The 19,880-nt window shown below is 40.5% G+C and overlaps 1 pseudogene across 1 annotated transcript; it reads right to left on the reverse strand.

Moving 5' to 3' along the window:
* Positions 1 to 17,877: 17,877 nt before the first annotated feature.
* On the reverse strand, positions 17,878 to 19,163 carry LOC118001299 (annotated as a pseudogene). Its single transcript, XR_004676667.1, has one exon. The product of XR_004676667.1 is annotated as an RNA-binding motif, single-stranded-interacting protein 1-like (transcript).
* Between the last annotated feature and the right edge of the window lie 717 nt (positions 19,164 to 19,880).

The following is a 19,880-nucleotide window of genomic DNA, read 5'->3' on the forward strand; positions in this document are numbered from 1 at the left end:
ATTTTACTAAATGCACGCATAGAAAAAATGTCATTCTCTACTGAAAGTGTTTTGATGTGTCATGTCATTGAATTCATTCAGAAGTGAGAGGTATGAGAAAGCCAAGTTTGGTGAGATCCATGCAGAATGGGTGGTGGGCTTCTTGCCTGACATTGTCCCTGATTCCTGAAACTAAACATTTTTGTGGTTTATTGCTGGCAAGTTCCATAATCAGTGTGAAAGTAATCACAGATGCACAGGCATTTTTAAAAAATGGGTAAAAACAGTTCTATACTTAGTATCACCTTGGCTCAAAATTCTTTTTTTTTTTTTAAGATTTTATTTATCTGTGGGATGCCTGGGTGGCTCAGTTGGTTGGGCATCTGCCTTCGGCTCAGGTCATGATCCCATCATCCTGGTATCGAGTCCCGCATCAGGCCCCTTGCTCAGCGGGGAGCCTGCTTCTCCCTCTGCCTGCCGCTTCCCCTGCTTGTGCTCTCTTTCTCTCAATCTGACAAAAAAATTATTTGCTTGAGAGAGAGAAAGAGACAGAGAGAGAGAGCGCACACATGTGAGTGGGAAAGGAGCAGACTGGGAGGAGCAGAGGGGAAGGGAGAGAGTCCAAGGCAGACTCACACTCACATTGAGCATGGAGCACTAGGTGGGGCTCGATCTTAGGACACTGAGATCATGATCTGAGCTGAAACCAAGAATCAGTCCTTAACTGACTGAGCCACCCAGGCGCCCGACTAAACGTTCTTTTAAGTGATCATCAGACATCTTACTCTGTCTCTCATTTAGTCCTGCTTGGGTTTACCAAAACATTGTCTTTTAAGTAGTATCTATTAATTTCCATTAAAAGTTATTATTTCTATGTATCACCAAGTGGAAAAACTAAGCTCCAAGACCATTCAGATAAACTGATAAATTCAGACTTTATAAAATGCTAATTGATTCAGATGAACAAATACATTACACTTTCCTTTAGGTCCTGAAACTGACTTTGGTTATATCTACCCTAGCCTGTGTATAGTTCTGAAATTATGTCCCAGAACCTACTATATTCACTGCTTTTATAGCATGTTTTTTTTTCACATTAAAGGATATTTCCAGAATCTAATAAGATCAAAATATGTGGAATTATGAAAAATAAATATTTATTTTTTTCTTTTGTGTGTATGTGTGTCAGCAGCAAGTTTTAATTTTTTTTATTGAGGTATAATTGACATAACCCTATATTAGTTTCAGGTGTACCACATAATGATTTGATATTTATATATATTGTGAAATGATCACAACAATAAGTCCAATTAACATCCATCAGCATATATAGTTACAGAATTTTTTCCCAATGATTCCTCTCTTACGTGCCTTCGCAGGAGAAATCCCCACACATGTGCATCAGGACATGTGCTTAAGAATATTCATAGTGGTGCTGTTTACAACAAGGAAAACAGAAAACAGTCCAGATGCCTGCCAATGGGAGACTGGGAGGATGAGCTGTGGTCTATTTATACAAAGGAAGATTATGATGTAAATGAATGGGTTGATCTTAGTAACATGATATTAAGTTAAAAACATTAAGTCCCAAAAGATTACCTATAGCATGATACTCTTTTTCTAAAGTTAATAACGAGTAAAGTTAAAATACACATTTTAGAATGTGTATAGACATAATAAAACTGTTTAAAAAGGAAAGCAAAGGAATGATCAACACTGGATTTTAGATGATGCTACTGTAAGGGGGATGGCTAAGGGGATGAGGAGGAACCATATGGGTACATGTAGATATTTCCAAAGGTCTAGCTTTTTTGAGGGGGTAGTTTCATAGGTGCTTATTAAATTATTTCAAATATTCAATTAAGTAGCTAGTTCAGTAAATAAAATCAGGACATGCATTTATCAATGATGAGAATATGTCACGAAACTGGACTACAATGCATCTCATTTTTTGTACTTGAGGGCCAATGGAGGGTCAGAGAAGAAACTGGTACATTGCAGGTGAGGTCTCCAGGAGCCGATCCGTAAGAGATCTGTTCTTTAGCTATCACCACTCCTGCATGCTCCTTGCTTCCATGAAGGTGGGTTTGCAAGGGTGCCTTGAGGAGACAGTGGGAAGGGAAGAGCATGGAGCCTTTCTCAGACACCCTGCTCCCTTCCTTGGCTTCGCAGATGTGTGTCCTGACCTTAGGAAGAACGGTTATTGCAGAACTGAAAGATGATTTTCAAGAGGAAATTTAAAAAAACAAGTACCTGAGCATGACTGCTTTGGCATCCATGACAAGGTACAAAACTGAGTGGGTGATAGTGGCATTCTTCCTGCCTCTGCTCAGAATAGAGCTGTCCGTGGCCTATAGAAGGACCCTTCACTTTGAGAGCACTGGGCATGAGACCCTTGGCAGGATGATCAGTGCTCTTACGGAGTGTCCAACAGTTAGGGCTGAGATGAAATGCTATATAATTCAGAAGTCAAGAGCAAGGGATGGAGGCAGAGTGCATTCTTTTATATGCTGGCCCTCTACTTACCTGTTGCATGGGCTACTGACTTTCTGCGAGACTTAATTTTCCCGTCTGTAAAATGAAAATAATGAGTATATACCCCATGGCTTATCATGAAGGTTTAATGATAAAATCTAGTAGGGTGGAATATGTAGTGCCCCGCCAGTAGATTTTACATGCACCCTCTTAATAGGTGCATGGACAAAAGATATCAGAGAGCAAATACATTTGGTCAGGTCCTTAGAAGGGCCATAAGAGGTGCAAGTGAGCTAGAGCCTGTTAACACGCAATGCCTCTGCCTCTTAGTAATGGCAGCCAGTCAATGTCTATGATTGGGTGGATCACTTTAATAAAGGCCTTCATTCTTCTTCTTTTTTTAAGATTTTATTTATTTATTTGACAGAGAGAGTGAAAGAGAGAACATAAGCAGGGGAAGCAGCAGGGGGAGAAGGAGAAGCAGGGTCCCCACAGGGCCCAGGGATCAGGACCTGAGCCAAAGGCAGACACTTAACTGACTGAGTCACCCAGGCACCCCGACAAGGGCCTTCATTCTTGAGAAAGAGTTAGAAAGGAGATGAGCTAACATGGGGAAAGAAGTGGGTTAGAAGGTGAACTTTTTAATAAAGACCTGGGTCATCAAAAATTAAAATAATTCAAACGTCCTCTTTTTATGAAGACATAGATGTATGTACACATTCAAAGAGTTCCATCCAAAGAGGATTAACAGGCACACACAAACATGACTGGTATTTAAAATAGTAAGTTCACAACTATTCCCACAGCTGTGCTCCTCAGAAGGCTGGCTTGATGAGCCCAGAGGCAGACTCCATTTTCTCTGCTGCACATTGGAAGCCCACCAACATCCATTCTGGGTGTGACTGTGACCCTAAAACCCAGTCCATTTCAATGCGTTCTGCACATCCTCCACTTTGAAGCAGGAGATAAAGAGAGACATGATAAGCAAGAGCAAGTTTAATTAGCACACGCCTTGCAATATTTACCTCTCTGGGGATTATCTGTGCTTTTCTGGTTTGGAATAGACTCTTAAATCCAAGGTTTTAAAAGCATTTTACTTTCTGAATATATTTCTGGGTAAGTTTTAAAAGTCAGCACATAATGCAGGGATCTAAAGAATAGACATTTTGCACAATCCAAGGTAGAGAAATGAGTTGCCTTTTTTTTTTTTTTACCTCTTTCCATAGCTTTTGAGAGTTATATTTTGAAGTTATGATTGCCAGAGCAACCTTCTAGACCTCTGGGGAGAAATGTTCCTGCTAAAATAAAAAGAAAGGACTACAGGATGAAGAGAATTCTAAACGTGTAACCAAGATGCAGCTCTTGGTTATGTCCTTCCGTGCCCCCACCCTGTGCAGCTCCATCCCCTGGGCAGGCTGCTAGAGCAAGGACCTGTCACTTAAGGAGACTCAGCCTGTGGCTTGGGAGTTGTTTCTCCTGTACGGCACGTTTGATTTACAGGATTTGGGACGAAAGTTCTGTCTTTTCTCTTCTCCACCCAGATGAAATCATTTCCTTTCGCCATCCTGCAGCTTAGTTCTTATGGAAGAGAAGGGCTAGGGTTATAAAAGAGACAGGGAGGGAAGGGCAAGCAAGGAAGAGGCAGTTTATAAGCCTGCCAGGCTTTCATATGTGAGCTTGAAAGAGGGCTCACACTTGCAGAAAGACAATGGTGCTTAAATGCCTGAACTTGCCAAACTGGTGGGGATCACCTTTCCCATCTTTGCTGAGCCAGATGCTGGAAATGTACCATGTCATTCCCTGAAAGGAATCCTTGTTAATTAGCTATATTTTGTTGTTTCTTTTTAGAGATTATTAGGGTTTTACAGCATCAGAATCTTGTTGGGAGTTAAGTTTTCAAAGTCATATTAAATCATGGGATGGAGAAAATACTCTGTGATCCTCATAAACTCACAAAAATGGAAAATGGCAAGCTTTGTCTTTTTTCCACAGCACAAGAACTTTGAAAAACAGCATGAAGGCTGTATCCAAACCCTCTCTGCCCTAAAAATGGCACAGCAATCTAAAGAATGAGTACATGCAGTGACATATGTTGTCAGCTGTCTCAATAAAAGGATGTTTCCAGTTATAAGATGTTATTTCTTCAAGCCACATTCAATATTCTTGGCTGCCAGATGACAAGGGGAAAAAAAAACAAGACATTTTTAGGGTAAAGGACAAAGACTTAAGGACTGGGGGAGGGGGAGTGAAGAAGGGAGGGATAAGGTAGTTTGAATTTGTGGCTCCTCTGCCTGTCCTATTTAATTTTTGAGATGGGTGGGGAAGAGACACATAATATAGGAGTTTGGGGGAGACCAGGTGCCTCAACGCTGACAGGTATCTGGAGGGTATTGTATTTATTTTTATACTGGAATGTTCCATTAACCAAAGGGCCAAAATTGGATGAACATGGACTGAGGGCAGGAGAGAAAGACTCTGCTACTCTTGGGTTGTCCTCAGAGAATTGCTAGGGTTGCTGTTATTCTAAGGGCTAGCTGCTCACAGAGTTACCCTCCAAAGAAGGCAGTCATGAATGGAATGATTATTGGCTTAAGATATTTAATAAGGGCATGATATAATCTCTATAGTGTTGTAGTCAAGCTCTGGTCTTTCTCAATGTGTGTGTGCGCATGTGTGTGCGAGCATATGCGCGTGTGCATACACACCCATTTACACACTCATACACACACCCATACACATACCCTCCCTAGCCTCAATTCTGGCTAAGAGAGTTTTGTTTTTAGTTTTGTTATATAAAGTGGCAAAGATGAATAGCTTGAGAAGCTGGCCAGTGGGACCTTTGTAATGTCCCCTTCCATTACGGACTTCTGAGCCTTCAGAGGATTTGCAAATTGCTGATGGTAAAAAAAATAATAATAATAATAATTAGTTGAGAATATAAATTCTTTTTTTTTTTTAAGATTTTATTTATTTATTTGAGACGGAGAGAATGAGAGACAGAGAGCATGAGAGGGAGGAAGAGAATATAAATTCTTAATCATGTTTCTTACATGTTCAAGGATTATTATTCCTTTGGCCTCTTCATCATCCACGTCAACATGGTTTAGATTGTAAGTCGGTTGAGGGTAGGGGCAGTGGACATACATGCCCTAGAATTTGCTAAGATAACCCTGACTTCAGATGTTCTGCTCTGGGGTTCCCTGAAATACCTTCAAATCTATCAGAAAATCTGCCCCATAGCTGCTCTGTCTACATGGGCTCATGTTCAGAAAAGCTGTTAGTTAAAGCTTTGTGATGAAGTAGCGAGTCGTAATTCAGGCTGGTGAGTGGTGACATCCAGGCCAGGGGCTCCTGTGGCAGAGCTGCTCCCAAGAGAGGCCACCAGGGTTGTATTGTCCTCAGAGATCCAGGGGGAGGGGAAAAGTCCCTTCATAGCATCCACAATCATTTTTATTTAAAATTGGGAGCCTAAAGCACTTTGCCTGATACAGTGAAATTTACTCCAGCGTTGGCAGTGACTATACGTATGACTGTCCTATTTTCAGGAAATGATCTGCAACTCTTAAGTTCTGCCAAAACATGAATAAAACTAAAATATCCCTAAGTGAACTTAAAATCATTCTGGAACAGAAAAGCTCCCCAGTGAGATGAGAATTGCCTTTTTTCTTTTTTTAAAAGTGAATCTTTGAACCATGAGAGACGATGGACTCTGAAAAACAAACTGAGGGTTCTAAAGGGGAGGGGGGTGGGAGGATGGGTTAGCCTGGTGGTGGGTATTGAGGAGGGCACATTCTGCATGGAGCACTGGGTGTTATGCACAAACAACGAATCATGGAACACTACATCTAAAACTAATGATGTAATGTAGGGGATTAACATAAGAATAAAAAAAAATGGAAAAAAAAAAGTGAATCTTTGAAAATGAAATTTTGCTTAATTTTCTTCCCTTCCCGTTTTCTCAGTTAAATTTTTCCACGGTTCAAGGGAGGAACCCGTCTCCTTTTGGTTCCGGGGGAGTAGCTGTAGCAAGTTGAGCAAGTCCTTCAATTTGGATCCTATGTTTTAGTCCCCACCACCCCCTGCCAGATACACACACACACTCTCTCTCTCTCTCTGTTTGCTGGGGGAGCAACTTCCGGGAGCCTCAGGCCCCAACGGGACCATGACATCTGCTGTGGACACTCAGCAGCACAGCTGACACGTCTTTGAAAACTGAAGTGTTGCTGTCATTTAGGGAACAGAGCAATTTCCTCCGTCAGAGCTGAACACTTGGACTAAGAGAGCGTACTTAGTTCTCATGGAAGTTAGCATCTGAAATAAGTGTCAGAAGCAAATCTCTTGACCCTGACGTTGAGGTCAACCACTCCTGGGCAGGGTCAGGAGCTTAAAAGAAAGGTTGTTAATAGAGTTTAATGGGGTGAAGACTATTTCCAACTGAATCTTCAAAAGCCCTTCAGGCTGCAATTAGAATTTACTGTTTGCTTAAGAAAAATGACTCTACCTACCCGTCCACAGCCATTGATTCTTATTTATTGATACTACTTAACTAGTGGCATTAAAATAATATAGTTAAAACAGTCCAACATTCGATGTTTATCTTTATTCCTTTCTCTTCCGGCTCCAGCCATACCAAAGGTTTTTAAATTTTCTGAACAAGCCATGTCATTTTGTGGTTGGCTTTGAACATGTTGTTTTCTCTTTTAGGAAAACTCTTATCCTTTCATTTGTCTCTCTGCCTGGCTAATTCCTCCTCATCCTTTGAGTCTTGAGCTGCCTCTACCAGCATCTCTCTGGCTGGGTGGGGTGCCATTCCTGTGAGCTCCCCGAACCCCTGGATTTACCCACCCACATGTCACACTTCAGCTTGTCTGATAGGACCTCCCACCTCTGCACCAAAGCTCTCCAGTGCCTGGCACACACTAGGTACTCAATATCTGTGGGATGAATAAATACATGAAGACTAGAGGAATGGACAAATAAGCAAAGTGCTTGGCAATTAGTGGAAGTATAGTGTCTTTTAAATGTTACTGTACATCAGGATCACTTGGAGTACAGGGATTTTGCATGAAACATAGTGATATGTGCGGTAAGCTACAAATAATTCGTTACTGCTAGAGCATAAAATGTGAGACAGAAGTGGAGGTTGACGAGGCTGGAAGAATAGGCAGGGAACAAGATTTGGGGGAAGTGCCAATGGGCTGGGGTTTTATTTGCAGTATAGGTTATGGGGAGTCAGCAAAGGGCTATAAGTATGATTAGATTCCTGTCATCTGTAGAAATTAGATTGAGCACTGGTTCTCAACCTTGGCTGCATATTAGAATTATCTGGGTAATTTTAACAAATAAGCAATAAAGCCTGGGTCTATTCTGAGAGATTTGAATTTAATTGGTCTGAGGTGAGGCCTGGGCTTTGGGTGGTTACAAAGCTTCCCAGGTGATCCTAATATAAAGTAAAAACTGAGAACTACCAAAATAGAAGAGAAAACCTGTCCATACAATTTGGCAATCAACTCTCTCGTGACATCTCTTAAATTGTAGTTGTGTATTGAGGAAAAGCAAATTGAAAACCACAATGAGATATCACTATACACTTACCAGAATGGCTAAAATAAAAAAATAGTAATAAAACTAAATACTGGGGAGCATGCAGAGCAATTAGATCTCTCATACATAGCTGATGGGAATGTATGATAATTTCTTAAAAGCTTACAATGCAACTACCATACCACCCAGTATTTGTAGGCCTGGGCATTTATCCCAGAGCAGTCGAAACATAGGTTGACAAAAACACTTGTACACAAATGTTCATAGCAGCTTTAGTTATGATAGCCCCACACTGGAAACAATCCAAATGTCCTTTGATGGGCGGATAGTTATATAGATTCTGGTATGTCCATATGATGGCATACTAGTCAGCAATTAAAAAAAACAAACTACTGACCCATGCAACAGCTTGGATGGATCTCAAGGGCATTATGATTAGTGAAAAAAGCCAATCTGAAAAGATTACATGCTATATGAGTCTACTTACATAACATTGTTGAAATGACAAAACAATAGAAATAGAGAACAGATGAGTTGTGCCAGAGGACAGGGATGCCAGTAGATCTGATTACAAAGGGGGTAAACTTAAGGGGTCCCTTTGCGATGATGGAATAGTTCTGTGTCCGGATTGTGGTGGTGGTTACACAAATCTATATAGGGGATTAAATTGCATAGAACTACATCCACACCCAAGCACACAGTTGAGTGACTGGTAAAAAGTGACAAAAACTGAATAAAGTCTGTAGTCTATGTATCAGTATGGTGCCAATGTCAATTCTTTGTTTTGATATTTGTACTACAGTCATATAAGATGGCACCATGGAAGTTGGGTAAAGGGTTCATGGGACTCTATGTTCTATTTTTGCAACTTCCTGTTGTCTACTACTATTTCAAACTAAAAAAAAAATTATAGCTATATATTATTATTCATTAGTTGTATTATTTAAAATTTCATGCATTTATATTTTAATTCTTTAGATAGATTAGAGATTTAAGTATAGTGACACTGTGTCATAATTGTCCTACTTCAAGTCAACATTGTAATTCAATGCAGTTAAACTCCATTCATTTCAATGAACATTTGAGGGCCTACTAGACACAAAATTAATGAGTTTTAGTCTGCTCACCATTAATATTATATTGTCAATCCAGCCTAGCACAGTGATGTGTATACAGTGAGATCTCACAACATGGTATCATTTGCTGGCCTTATTAATTTTTATGGTGATGTGTGATAGACCCCTTATTTACATAAACACTGCATTTTCTTTGTCTCCTTTCTCTGAAAAATGGAACATAATGTAAGGAAAATACATTTTCCAAATTAATTTCTGTTCTTTAGATTTCTAAGCCACAGGACTGATGAAAATATTTATTTGATCCATACATATATTTTATGTTTTAAATTGCAAGCATGTTTTAGTATCTTACATCAAAAGGCATAATATGTATTTCTATTCTTACCTTGAAATCAGGAAAAAAACAGCTTACGCTACCAAATGACATTCTTGGTCTTTTTTTTTTTTCTTTAATAATCACTAAGCTTAAATTTGTGGGGAGGAGTGCAATTTTCTTAATGTTTTCTACTTGGTTCAACATTCCCAGACAGCAATTACAAGCCAAATATCATTTCAGTAAATGAGAAATTCTTGTTTTCATGTACTGATTGGCTTTATTACACATGAAGGTTAATTGGGAGGCTTCTGGAGCTTATCTGAGTAATGATGAACAGCTGCAACCGATTGCACTCCCCCGGCCCCCACCTCATTTTGACCGAACTGCACCCAAACAAAACCTCCTGCAAAGGGAACGTGATTAAACGGCACCACAGATCCTGGTTGCAGTTGTATCTGAGTGAACATCACAGGAAGCCAGAGGGAAACAGAAAGCCCGAGAGGAAATGCTCAGTTTAGCAGTGGTGTCCCACCCCCAGACCACTGCAGCTATCGGATTTGACTCCTGGGGTTCCAAAGTACTGTGCTTAACTAGATCTTTATCCTGCACGAGTCAGTGGTACCACCCACGGCAAAAATGTGCTTGATAACACAGAGGCGCTCAATGGCGGGTTTTTCCAGCCCCACTGTCAGTCACCCTGCTGATTTCAGTAGCAGAGAGGAAGGATGGCTCTGACTGCTTTGAAGAGCTTCTAGAGTACATTACCTGTCTCATAAGATCTTTAATAACAACAGCTAATGTGTCTGAGCGACTTGTCATGGGCCAAGTGTTGTCCTAAGTGTGTGTCACACGTCGCCTCAGCTAATGCTCTCTATAACCCTACGGTAGAATTATTAGGTATGTGTTAGAGATGATACCTAGAGGGCTTACGGAGCTTGTCTAGGGTCCCAAAGTCAGTGGTTGTTTGAGCCTGAGCTTAAGTACAGGTCCGTCCTTCCCTAGAGACTCACTTTTCCTCACGGGTAGGTTAACAGATAGTGCCGTTCAGAGAACTCATTCAGAGAAAGAGTTGTCTGGTAGAGAAGTTATTAGGGTGGTCGATATCTTTCCAGTTCAGTTACCAATTGGCCAAGTCACCAAGTGGATGGCCAATACTCTCTCTGGTTGTCTACACACGTATTTGGGGTGGCCTGCTTTCCACTTTGTGGTATGGTGATACTACCGTGTGTGTTAGGGAGTTAAAGTTTTCAGGTAAAAGCAACTTGCTTAGTGATAAAGGAAGAGTTAATAATGCTTTGGATGGCAGCTGGATGTGCACCATGGGTTCCCTCTCTTGCTGGCTGGCTTTGCCTCATCCAAGGCTCCTCTAGCCCATGCACTCCTCTTTGAGCCTTTCTACACAGCTTGGTCCTGTCATGATCTTCATCTGAGGCATTAAGGGGCTTCATAAACAGTCTTTCATCTCACTGTCTGTTTTTAAAATGATTTCCTCTACCTCTCTTATCTTTTCAGTTTATGATAGCAAGGAAGTGTGGTAATAGCTTAAGAGGGCAGGTTTGGAATCGGACAGACCCAGGTTCAAATTCTAGTACAGGCACTTGCTGATCCTTAGACACACGTTTTGGTCAAGTCACTTAATTTCTCTGAGCTTCAGTTTTCTCATCTGTAAAATGTGAGCAATGACACAGTATTTTTGGGTTGTTGTGGGAATTACATGAGATGATTCATGTGAAGCCCTATTTCTGGCACAATGGAAGTGTTCAAATGTTAGTCAAAAGTAATTATCAACAACAAGAACAATTCAACCCCATTCATTTCCAATCCTTTATACCTGCTCTTCCCATAATTTGGAATTCTTTTTTTCTTCTTCACTAATCTCTGAGCGTCCTTAGGCTCCAATGTGCCATTTAACAAACATGAAGACCATGCATGTGTAGTTCTGTGCAATTTCAAAACTTACATTGCTCTGTATTCTAGCTGCCAAACACTGTAATAACCACCACTTTCTTAATTTTTCTTTCTCTGATACATTATTTAGCACCTGTGTAAACCTAAGCAGCTGTGCTCAACTACGTATAAATGTTTGCTTATATGTTTCTGTTCCATTTATTTATGTGATTCTGTGTACAGCCAGTTTCTTTATTAAATTATATACTCCCCAGGGCCAAGGATCACATTTTCTACTTTTGCAACAGGTCTGGGTGTCCTTCCAAGAATAGATTTTTAGGAAGGCTGAAACTAAAACATATAGTTCTGCTTTAATGAGATGTTAGTGGCAAATTTCCAAACATTGCGTTTTTATCTAGGGCATTATTTCTTGAAGAAATGTCAGCAATGCTCAGCATTCTATAGAAATGTTCAATCTGGGGGCCTTGAGTTGGTGACTTTTGATATTTAAAGAATTAAAAGAACAAGTCTGTGATTTGAGAAATAAGTCAACATTAACAAAGAGAAAGAAAGGGTTTAGGGGCACCTGGGTGGCTCAGTCCGTTAAGCGTCTGACTCTTGGTTTCAGCTCACATCATGATTTTGGGGTTATAAGATTGAGCCCCAGGACAGCTCCGTGCTCAGCAAGGAGTCTCTTTGGGATTCTCTTTCTCCCTCTACCTCTGCCACTCCCCCCGCTTGTACTCTCTCTCTAAAATAAGAAATACATCTTTTTAAAAGAAAAGAAAGGAAGGGTTTAGTAATTTAGTAATTGTTACTCTCAAGAAAACTTTAGACTATATTTCCTTTAATCAGTGAAATGATTGATACATTGGATTAAGAAAATCTCAAGTCATGCATAATGGTCATAATAATAATTGTTGCACTTTTTGAGCACTGAGTAGGTGTTGGTGCCTTGTTAGGAGCTAGGTTTGTCTTGTCTCAACTAGTCTTCCCAGTGCTCCCAGGGGTAGGTATCATGTTCCTCCCCATGTCACATACAAGGAACCTAACGTTTAACCCATTGTCCAGAATGCAGCTGAAAAGTGATGGAGCCAGGCCATGTTGACCACTGAGCTACACAGCCTCCTTCACGCGAGGGAGTTTTACAGATGAACTGTAAAGATAATTCCAGCCGTCCTCTTTTCCTTCATCCACACCACCTCTTCCCAGCTCCCCCCAACAAAGGGAAAGCGGGGGGAGTGGCAGAGGTAGAGGGAGAAAGAGAATCCCAGAGACTCCTTGCTGAGCACGGAGCTGTCCTGGGGCTCCTAGGGTATATTCATGATTGCTTAGTGTAAATAAATAATGACAACTGTAGGGGTTTTGGATGGTTTGCAAGAAAAACTGAAGAGAGAAAAAGAAAACTCTCTCCCTAGTTGTTTGCCTTCATATGCTCCTGCTCTCCACTGGGCTGGCTCTCTATTCTCTGCCTGCTGGTGGAGTCCTCAAGACAGCCTTGTCCTGTCAGAAGGAAGCCATTAGGGAAAATGCCTCACTGCCTTTCAGAGGACAGACAGGAAATATCTTTTGCTTTCTTTCTTTTACTCTTATCCTCTCCCTTTTGCTTCCCCAGCTCTGTTCTTTTGGAATAAGTAACGGCTAACTTCACCCAGGTGTTGGGTAACTTGAGCCCTCCCGGGGCACAGTCCCAGAATGCTGGCTCTGAACACGCACCACACGCAGCTGCTTGGGGCCCTGCTTTTTGGCAGCCTTACAGCTCTCATCTGCTCCTGCTGGATCTCAGGACCCAGCAGTTACGGAGCTGGCCTCTGGGCCTGCACGTAAGGCATGCTTTAATAAGAAAAACATCGGGTTGGTCTCTTCTAACTTCAAACATTCTGTAAGTCTCTCAGCCTTGAGTCCTATGAGATCCAAGAACTTCTCAGTGGAGTCAGGACGACACTGTGGCTAGTTTGTGGAAGAATCCTTTTATTTGTTCTCTTTTACAACAGGGGTACCTAGAGAGTTTCCAGGTCACGGCAACATGCTACGTTCTACCCAATGGCAGAGGGGAGAGGGCCAGGGGGAGCATTGGGCTCCCCAAATGCCTGGGCTTTGATGGGTGCTCTGCTGCCTTCATACTTTGTAATTCTGTGCCCTGTTTCTTAAAGAGGGCTTCCCAAATTGTATAATTTTCGGGCCACTTAAAACCTGGTTGGTGGCTTTTTGAGCAGGGGTTCAATCTATTATTATGTTTGACTAACAAATTTAAACTGTTGACGGTTAAATACGAAGAGGTTAGTGCAAATAATATGAACAACTAACATTTCTTGAGTCTTTACATGTATCAGGCACTGTTGTAAATATTTTTCTTGTATTAACTTCTTCAATCCTTACAAAAAGCCTAAGCAGTAAGGTCTACTATTAACCCATTTTTAGGATGGGGATATTAAGTAACTCACCCCAGGGTTCCCGCTAGTAAGTAACAAAGATTGTACTTGAGCCTATCCAGAGTCTTGCTGTCAGCCACGGTACTCTGCTGGTATGAACTGAGTTTTTATTTTACTTCTGGTTCTTTTGATGTCGTTGTTCTTTGTCTTCACTAAGTCAATGCATTTCTTTTTGCCTTAGTTTCCTCATCAGATTTTATCTCTCTCCTTTCCAGAGATAAGAATGGATTTACAACATTTGGTATAGGAGACTGGAATCAAAGAAGCTGCAAATCTCCAACCCAAATCCAGAGAAGGCAAATGACTTGCCATTTGGCAACAGAAGTGGGATGGGGACTTCAAGGCTCTATTTCCCACTGCTCTAAGTAAAGGTTCTTCTACAGAACATACTTACATCGTAGTAAGTATAGAGTATAGTGTAGTAGTAAGTACCGAGTAGAATAGAATTTCTATCTGTATTCAAAGTTTGACTTAAATCAGTGTTCTTATCTTAATTTTAAAAAATTGAAAAAAAACCTTTTTATTTTACGTGTAAATAATTGTATCTTTGTTCACATCAAAAGAAATTCCAGGCTGTATTACAAAAGGGAGCAGTTAACTTCTGTGACTCACATTATCATTACTTTTTAAAAAGAGCCATTCAATAAATAAACAGCTCATATTTCAGTTCAGTGTTGTTTATGTTTTCACTACATTCTTCTATAAAATCTAACATAAATATGTAAGATGAAGTTGTTTGCTTAGAGGAGTCCAAAACATTTACTCCCACGTGAGGAATGAATGTAGATTTTTCTCTTGAAGGTTTCTCACAGTATTATGTGGTTAGCTGGAGTTTCGTCCATACTCAAGGTCATTGCAAATCTGAAACCCTCAGGAAACACATTGTATTATTGTTCTTGAACCCCTTGAGCATTACAGATTGATTGAGTTAAAAAACCATATAATGGATAAAAAGCACAAAGTTGTATTATTATGGTTTTCTTCATGTAACACCAGAATTTTTAACTGTTGCTTTAAATGTGTATGACAATAGCTCCCTCAGATTTTAAATAAATGACCTTCTCTATTATTTCTTCTTGCATTCTCTGTGTGTAACACATGAAGGCTCACAATATTTTCTGCCCTCACCTAACCCACACTAAGAATTTCCACTCTTCACATTTTGCAATAATTCCTCACTAAGCCTTAGGGCTATAAAGGTAACTTAAATGTCAGGAGACCCAACTCACCCAGTCAGGCTTCTGAGACTTCTCACCTACAACCCCTGAGCCTGTCGGTCTCCCCAGTCCTAAATAAGGAGAGAAAGAGAGGAAACAATGCCTCTCATCTACTCTAACTTCTCCTCAAGAGACCACACTGCAGTTCTGGTTTTTTTCACTTTCACATTCTTGGAAAGAGAGTTGACGTGTGTTACCTCAATGTCCTTACCCCTTTCAGTCCTTGGAAGCCTCTTCATCTTCGTGACTGCAGCACGAAGATGGTTGGCCACTCCATTTTCTGAACCCCTCCACTCTTTACTTTCTAGACACTACCTGCTTTTGGTTCTCTTCTTAGCTCTTGGACCACTTTTCCCCCTCATGTCCCTTTTAATGATTCCTCTTCCCCTGCCCTAATCCTAAATGGTATCTAAGTTTCTAATTGTATTTGTTGTTCCTTTCTTCAGCTTTACAAATCACCCTGAGTGATTTCTCCCACTCTCTTGGTATGAAGTCTATCATTTTTTTTCTACAAGTTCTACAAGTTCAAGCCTCCTGCTTGATCCTCTTATCTGACCACCAGACACAAACATCCAGCTGACCTTAAACTGCTCCAGCTGGAAGAACCGAAGCACCTTAAACTCAACATGTACAAAAAGAAAACTATCATCTTCTCTGTAAGATCCGTCCTTTGCTTTGTATTTTATATGGACATGGGTAAATGTCATCACTGTTGATGATCTATTCATCTTAACATGTCAGAGTTCTTTACCTCCTCCTCTACCTTACTCCAGTAGCCAATCATCTACCAAAATCTTGGCAAGTCTATCTTGAAATGCCTCTCAAATTCATTTATTCTCCCCTCTTCCAATTGTTATTCTTTTAAATATGTCACATATAATCACAGATAATTCTATCTGCTTAGCTGATATTTCTGATTGCAATATCTCCCTCCTTCCCTTCACCTCCACTGTATTCTCTTTATGGCATCAGGATGGTCTTTCCAAATATGCATCTTATCAGGAGGTGCCTCTGTTTACAAACCTATGGTTCTTTAAAGATCTGTAGCATTAGGTGGGAAAACAATCATACAACAGAATACAAGGAATAATCTCAGTCTTAGTAAAAATAACACAAAGGACCACACACACACCACCACAAAATGTGAGTAGTGCTTATCTTGTTATTGCTGAGCCATGGTATTGGGATGAGTTATATTTTCTTCTTTTTGCTTGCTCTTATTTTCTGTACTGAGCATGTGTGACTTAAGTCACAAGGCAAAAATACTATTCAAAAACAAACTGATGGGGTAAAAAAGAAGCTGATTTAAGTAACTTTAGAAAATAATGTTTTTACTAGATACGGTAAGGCTGAAAACAAAAAGAACTATACATAAACACTCTGCTCTGGCTGGTGAATTCATTTCTCACAGGGTTATGGGTTAGTCATTTTGTAACTCTACAAGCACACCAGGGCTAAATGAATATGTAAATAAATTGTAGATAATGGGAAGGTTTCCCACTGCCAGGGATAGAAGTTATAAATAAGCAGGGAAGGCTAGAATAAGCTCTGTAGTGCAGAATTAGCATTGGAAACATCAGTTCAAACTCACATTTAGTTTATTATTTAGACAGATAGATAAATACAGAAATAATTATAAATATATGTGTATATGGTTAGTATACATGTTTATATTTCCCTGCTCTGTCCTTGGAGAGGGCATAGAAGCAGTAAAACTCCAGCAGCAACAACCATACCCAGCACCTAAATCTTGGTTTCCAGATGTCATTTTCCAACAAAAGAACCAAACCTCCTTGGAGAAATGTCTGATTTCAGTCCTGGGTCAGGGAAAATCCAAGGTGAGCCTGGGGCATTTGTGATGCTAGAATGAAAGGAAATGCATTTTTTTTTTTTTTAAAGAGGAAGCATGTCAAAAGGACATAGGAGCCAACTTGAAAGAGCTTGAAATGGCCAGAGGTGGAATGATTTGAGGGGGAAAAAAAAAAAGCCACATTGGAATTGAATTATAACTTGAAAAACAAAACAAAAACCTGATTCCGTTCTAATATAAATAACTGATTGAATAAATAAATAAATAAATAAATATAAATAAATAAATAAATAAATAAAGGAGAAGTGGCAAATCTTTCTTAAAGGATTCCAAATAATATATGTAGATGCCACTTCCCTCTCCGGGGGTGGTGGGGTGGGGGTGCAGGTGGTTGGTGGTGGAGCTTGATTCCTTCTGTGCAGGCTAGACTTAGCAGCTCTCTCCTAATGAATTGCCATGACTTACAAGTTTCTTGTGAAACTGAAACACTCTAAGGTTATTTCTGGAACATGACAATTCATTAGAAGAGGGGAAAAGTTGTCTCTGCATCATGGAGAATCCTGACAGATGGCACCTCAACCGTGTGAGCAGTCTTGACCTCACTAGTGATGTGCATTTTTTTTTTTTAAGCCAAAATTTCAGCAACTTTTATTGACTACCTTTTAAAAGCCCTATGCTGCTGTTTTGCAAGGCGTAACAGACCAGCTCACTTGGTCAAAGCATTCTACATCATTAGTTTGAACTAACTTGTACTGAAACAGCTACAGCATCAAAGGAGTTAAGGCAAATTGGAATTCATAGAAAAGGAGAAGACACTTCACACTACGCTGAAAGAAAAATGGAAAAGCTAAGAGGAGAGACGTGGAGGGCAACACTGAATACAGCGACACTCACACTCGCAAGCACGGAACACCAGGGGGGAAGTTGGACTACTTCAATGTCAGAGCCCATTGCATACAGCAGAAGAAAACGCAAATTAAACACAAAATGGATGAAACCCACAAAAATCCAGTCATGTACTTGGATAAGTCTTAATGGTCTTTGTGCACACCCAGAAAATTGAAGTTTTCTTTTTTTCTTACTTTTTTTTTTTTTGCATCGTAACATTTGATAAAAATCTTTTTTTTTTTTTTTTTTAACTGAGATAAACCTGTTCGGGGGAACAGCTACTAGATGAATTTAAGGGTTTTATGCACCTTATAGAACTTAGAGCAAAAATAGTTTTAGTTGATTTCATTATAAATAACGTTTTCAAGAACCTGTGCAAAACTGTCAGTAATTTCCTAAAGCACAATTGCTCAGAAAAATCCATGATTGTTCAGCCTTCACACCCTTCTTCATGTAAGAACGCCCTTCTGTACATCTCACAGTTACTTATTAGGTTGAAAGGTATATGGTGAATGGTCATTAGACGTCTTGACGACCACCTGCTGCTGACGACTCGCTTCCTCAACGGGAACCGTCGTGGTCTGCACATATGTATACTGCGGCAAATAAGCTCCTTGCATAGCTGATGTTGCAGGCATGTGTGTTCCGGTCCTGCCTAGTGACAGATGACTCATCTGCTGGGCCAGAGGGCTGATCATAGATGTCAGTGTAGTGACATGGCGTGCTCCATCGAGGGAGTTAACATGGCCCCGGGGTGCTGTAGGATATACGGTTGAGGTTGCATCCAAGAAGGACTTTGCACCCGCTAGGCAGATACAGGAGATGCAATATAGGGTGTAAGAGAAGTTTGAGTGATCATTCGGTTTGTAGCAATACTGTATGGTGAAGGATAAAATCTGTTTTGTATAGCGGGTGTGGTTGGGTCATAAGTAAATGTCATTCCAGCAAGTCTCACCTCTCCTTCTCTATGCCACGGTCTCCCATTAGGGATGTATTTGGTTGGGTTCTGCCTCTTCTTCTGTCTTCCGCTCGCAAACTTACACAGTAAAGGTTCTGTAGGAGCAGGAACTCCAGGTGGTGTCTTAATGAGTTTTCCATTAAAATGACCAATCACGGCTTCACACTTATCTGTTGATTCCATCCTAGCAAAGCCAACACCATGACCTGTACCCTGGAATCACGTAGTATCCTTGTAGAAATAACTTGTCCAAATGGTTAGAGCATATCTTCAAGTTCTTGCTCATCCACGGACAGTGGCAAATTAGAAATGTAGAGGTTAGTAGGATCTTGTTCCTGTTGCTTTGCCATTTAAGCTTGAACCCCACTAGCCTTCAGGGCAGACATAGGTTTCTGGGCTGCTGCAGGACTGTTGAAGTTGACAAAACCATAACCTTTGTATTTGTTTGTTGTCTTATCCAAAATTGCCTTCGTGGAGACTATTTTCCCATGTGGCTGACACAGCTTCACCAGGTCCTGGTCTGTGGTGTTGGGAGGCAGTCCCCGGATATAGAGGTGCATTGTGATATGCTATTTTGACATCATGTCCTCCCCCCACCATGTAATGCAATGAATGGGGCATGTCACCTCTGAAGAATTCTTCCCCAAATCATGAGAAAACATCAGACAAATTGAAACTGAGGGTCATTCCACAAAATATCTGACTAGTACCCCTCAAAAGTCTCAAGGTCATAAAAAACAAGAAAGGCTAAGAAACTTTCATAGATGAGAGGAGACTAGGGAATAGGATGATTAAACATGGTGTGGTGCCCTGGATTGGGTCTTGGGACAGAAAAAGGACATCAGTGGAAAAAAAGGTGAAACTGGAATGAAGTCTGTGGTTTATTTATTTTTTTAAAAGATTTTATTTATTTATTTGACAGAGAGAGAGATAGTGAGAGAGGGAACACAAGCAGGGGGAGTAGGAGAGGGAGAAGCAGGCTTCCCGCTGAGCAGGGAGCCCGATGAGGGGCTCGATCCCAGCATCGCGGGGTGATGACCCGAGCCGAAGGCATACGCTTAATGATTGAGCCACCCAGGTGCCCAAAAGTCTGTAGTTTAATTCATAGTAATATATTAAGCTTAATTTCCTAGTTTGATCAAATGTTCCGTGGATACGTAAACTGTTAAGATTAGGGGAAGCTGGGTGAAAGGCATATGGGAACTCTCTATACTAACTTTGGAACTTCTGTATAACTCAAATATTAATCCAAAATAAAAACTAAAAAACAACAACAACAAAAAAGTGGAAAGGGA

This window comes from Mirounga leonina, unplaced genomic scaffold (genome assembly GCF_011800145.1).
Source record: "Mirounga leonina isolate KUSES-001 unplaced genomic scaffold, KU_Mleo_1.0 Mir_53, whole genome shotgun sequence".
Classification (NCBI taxonomy): domain Eukaryota; kingdom Metazoa; phylum Chordata; class Mammalia; order Carnivora; family Phocidae; genus Mirounga; species Mirounga leonina.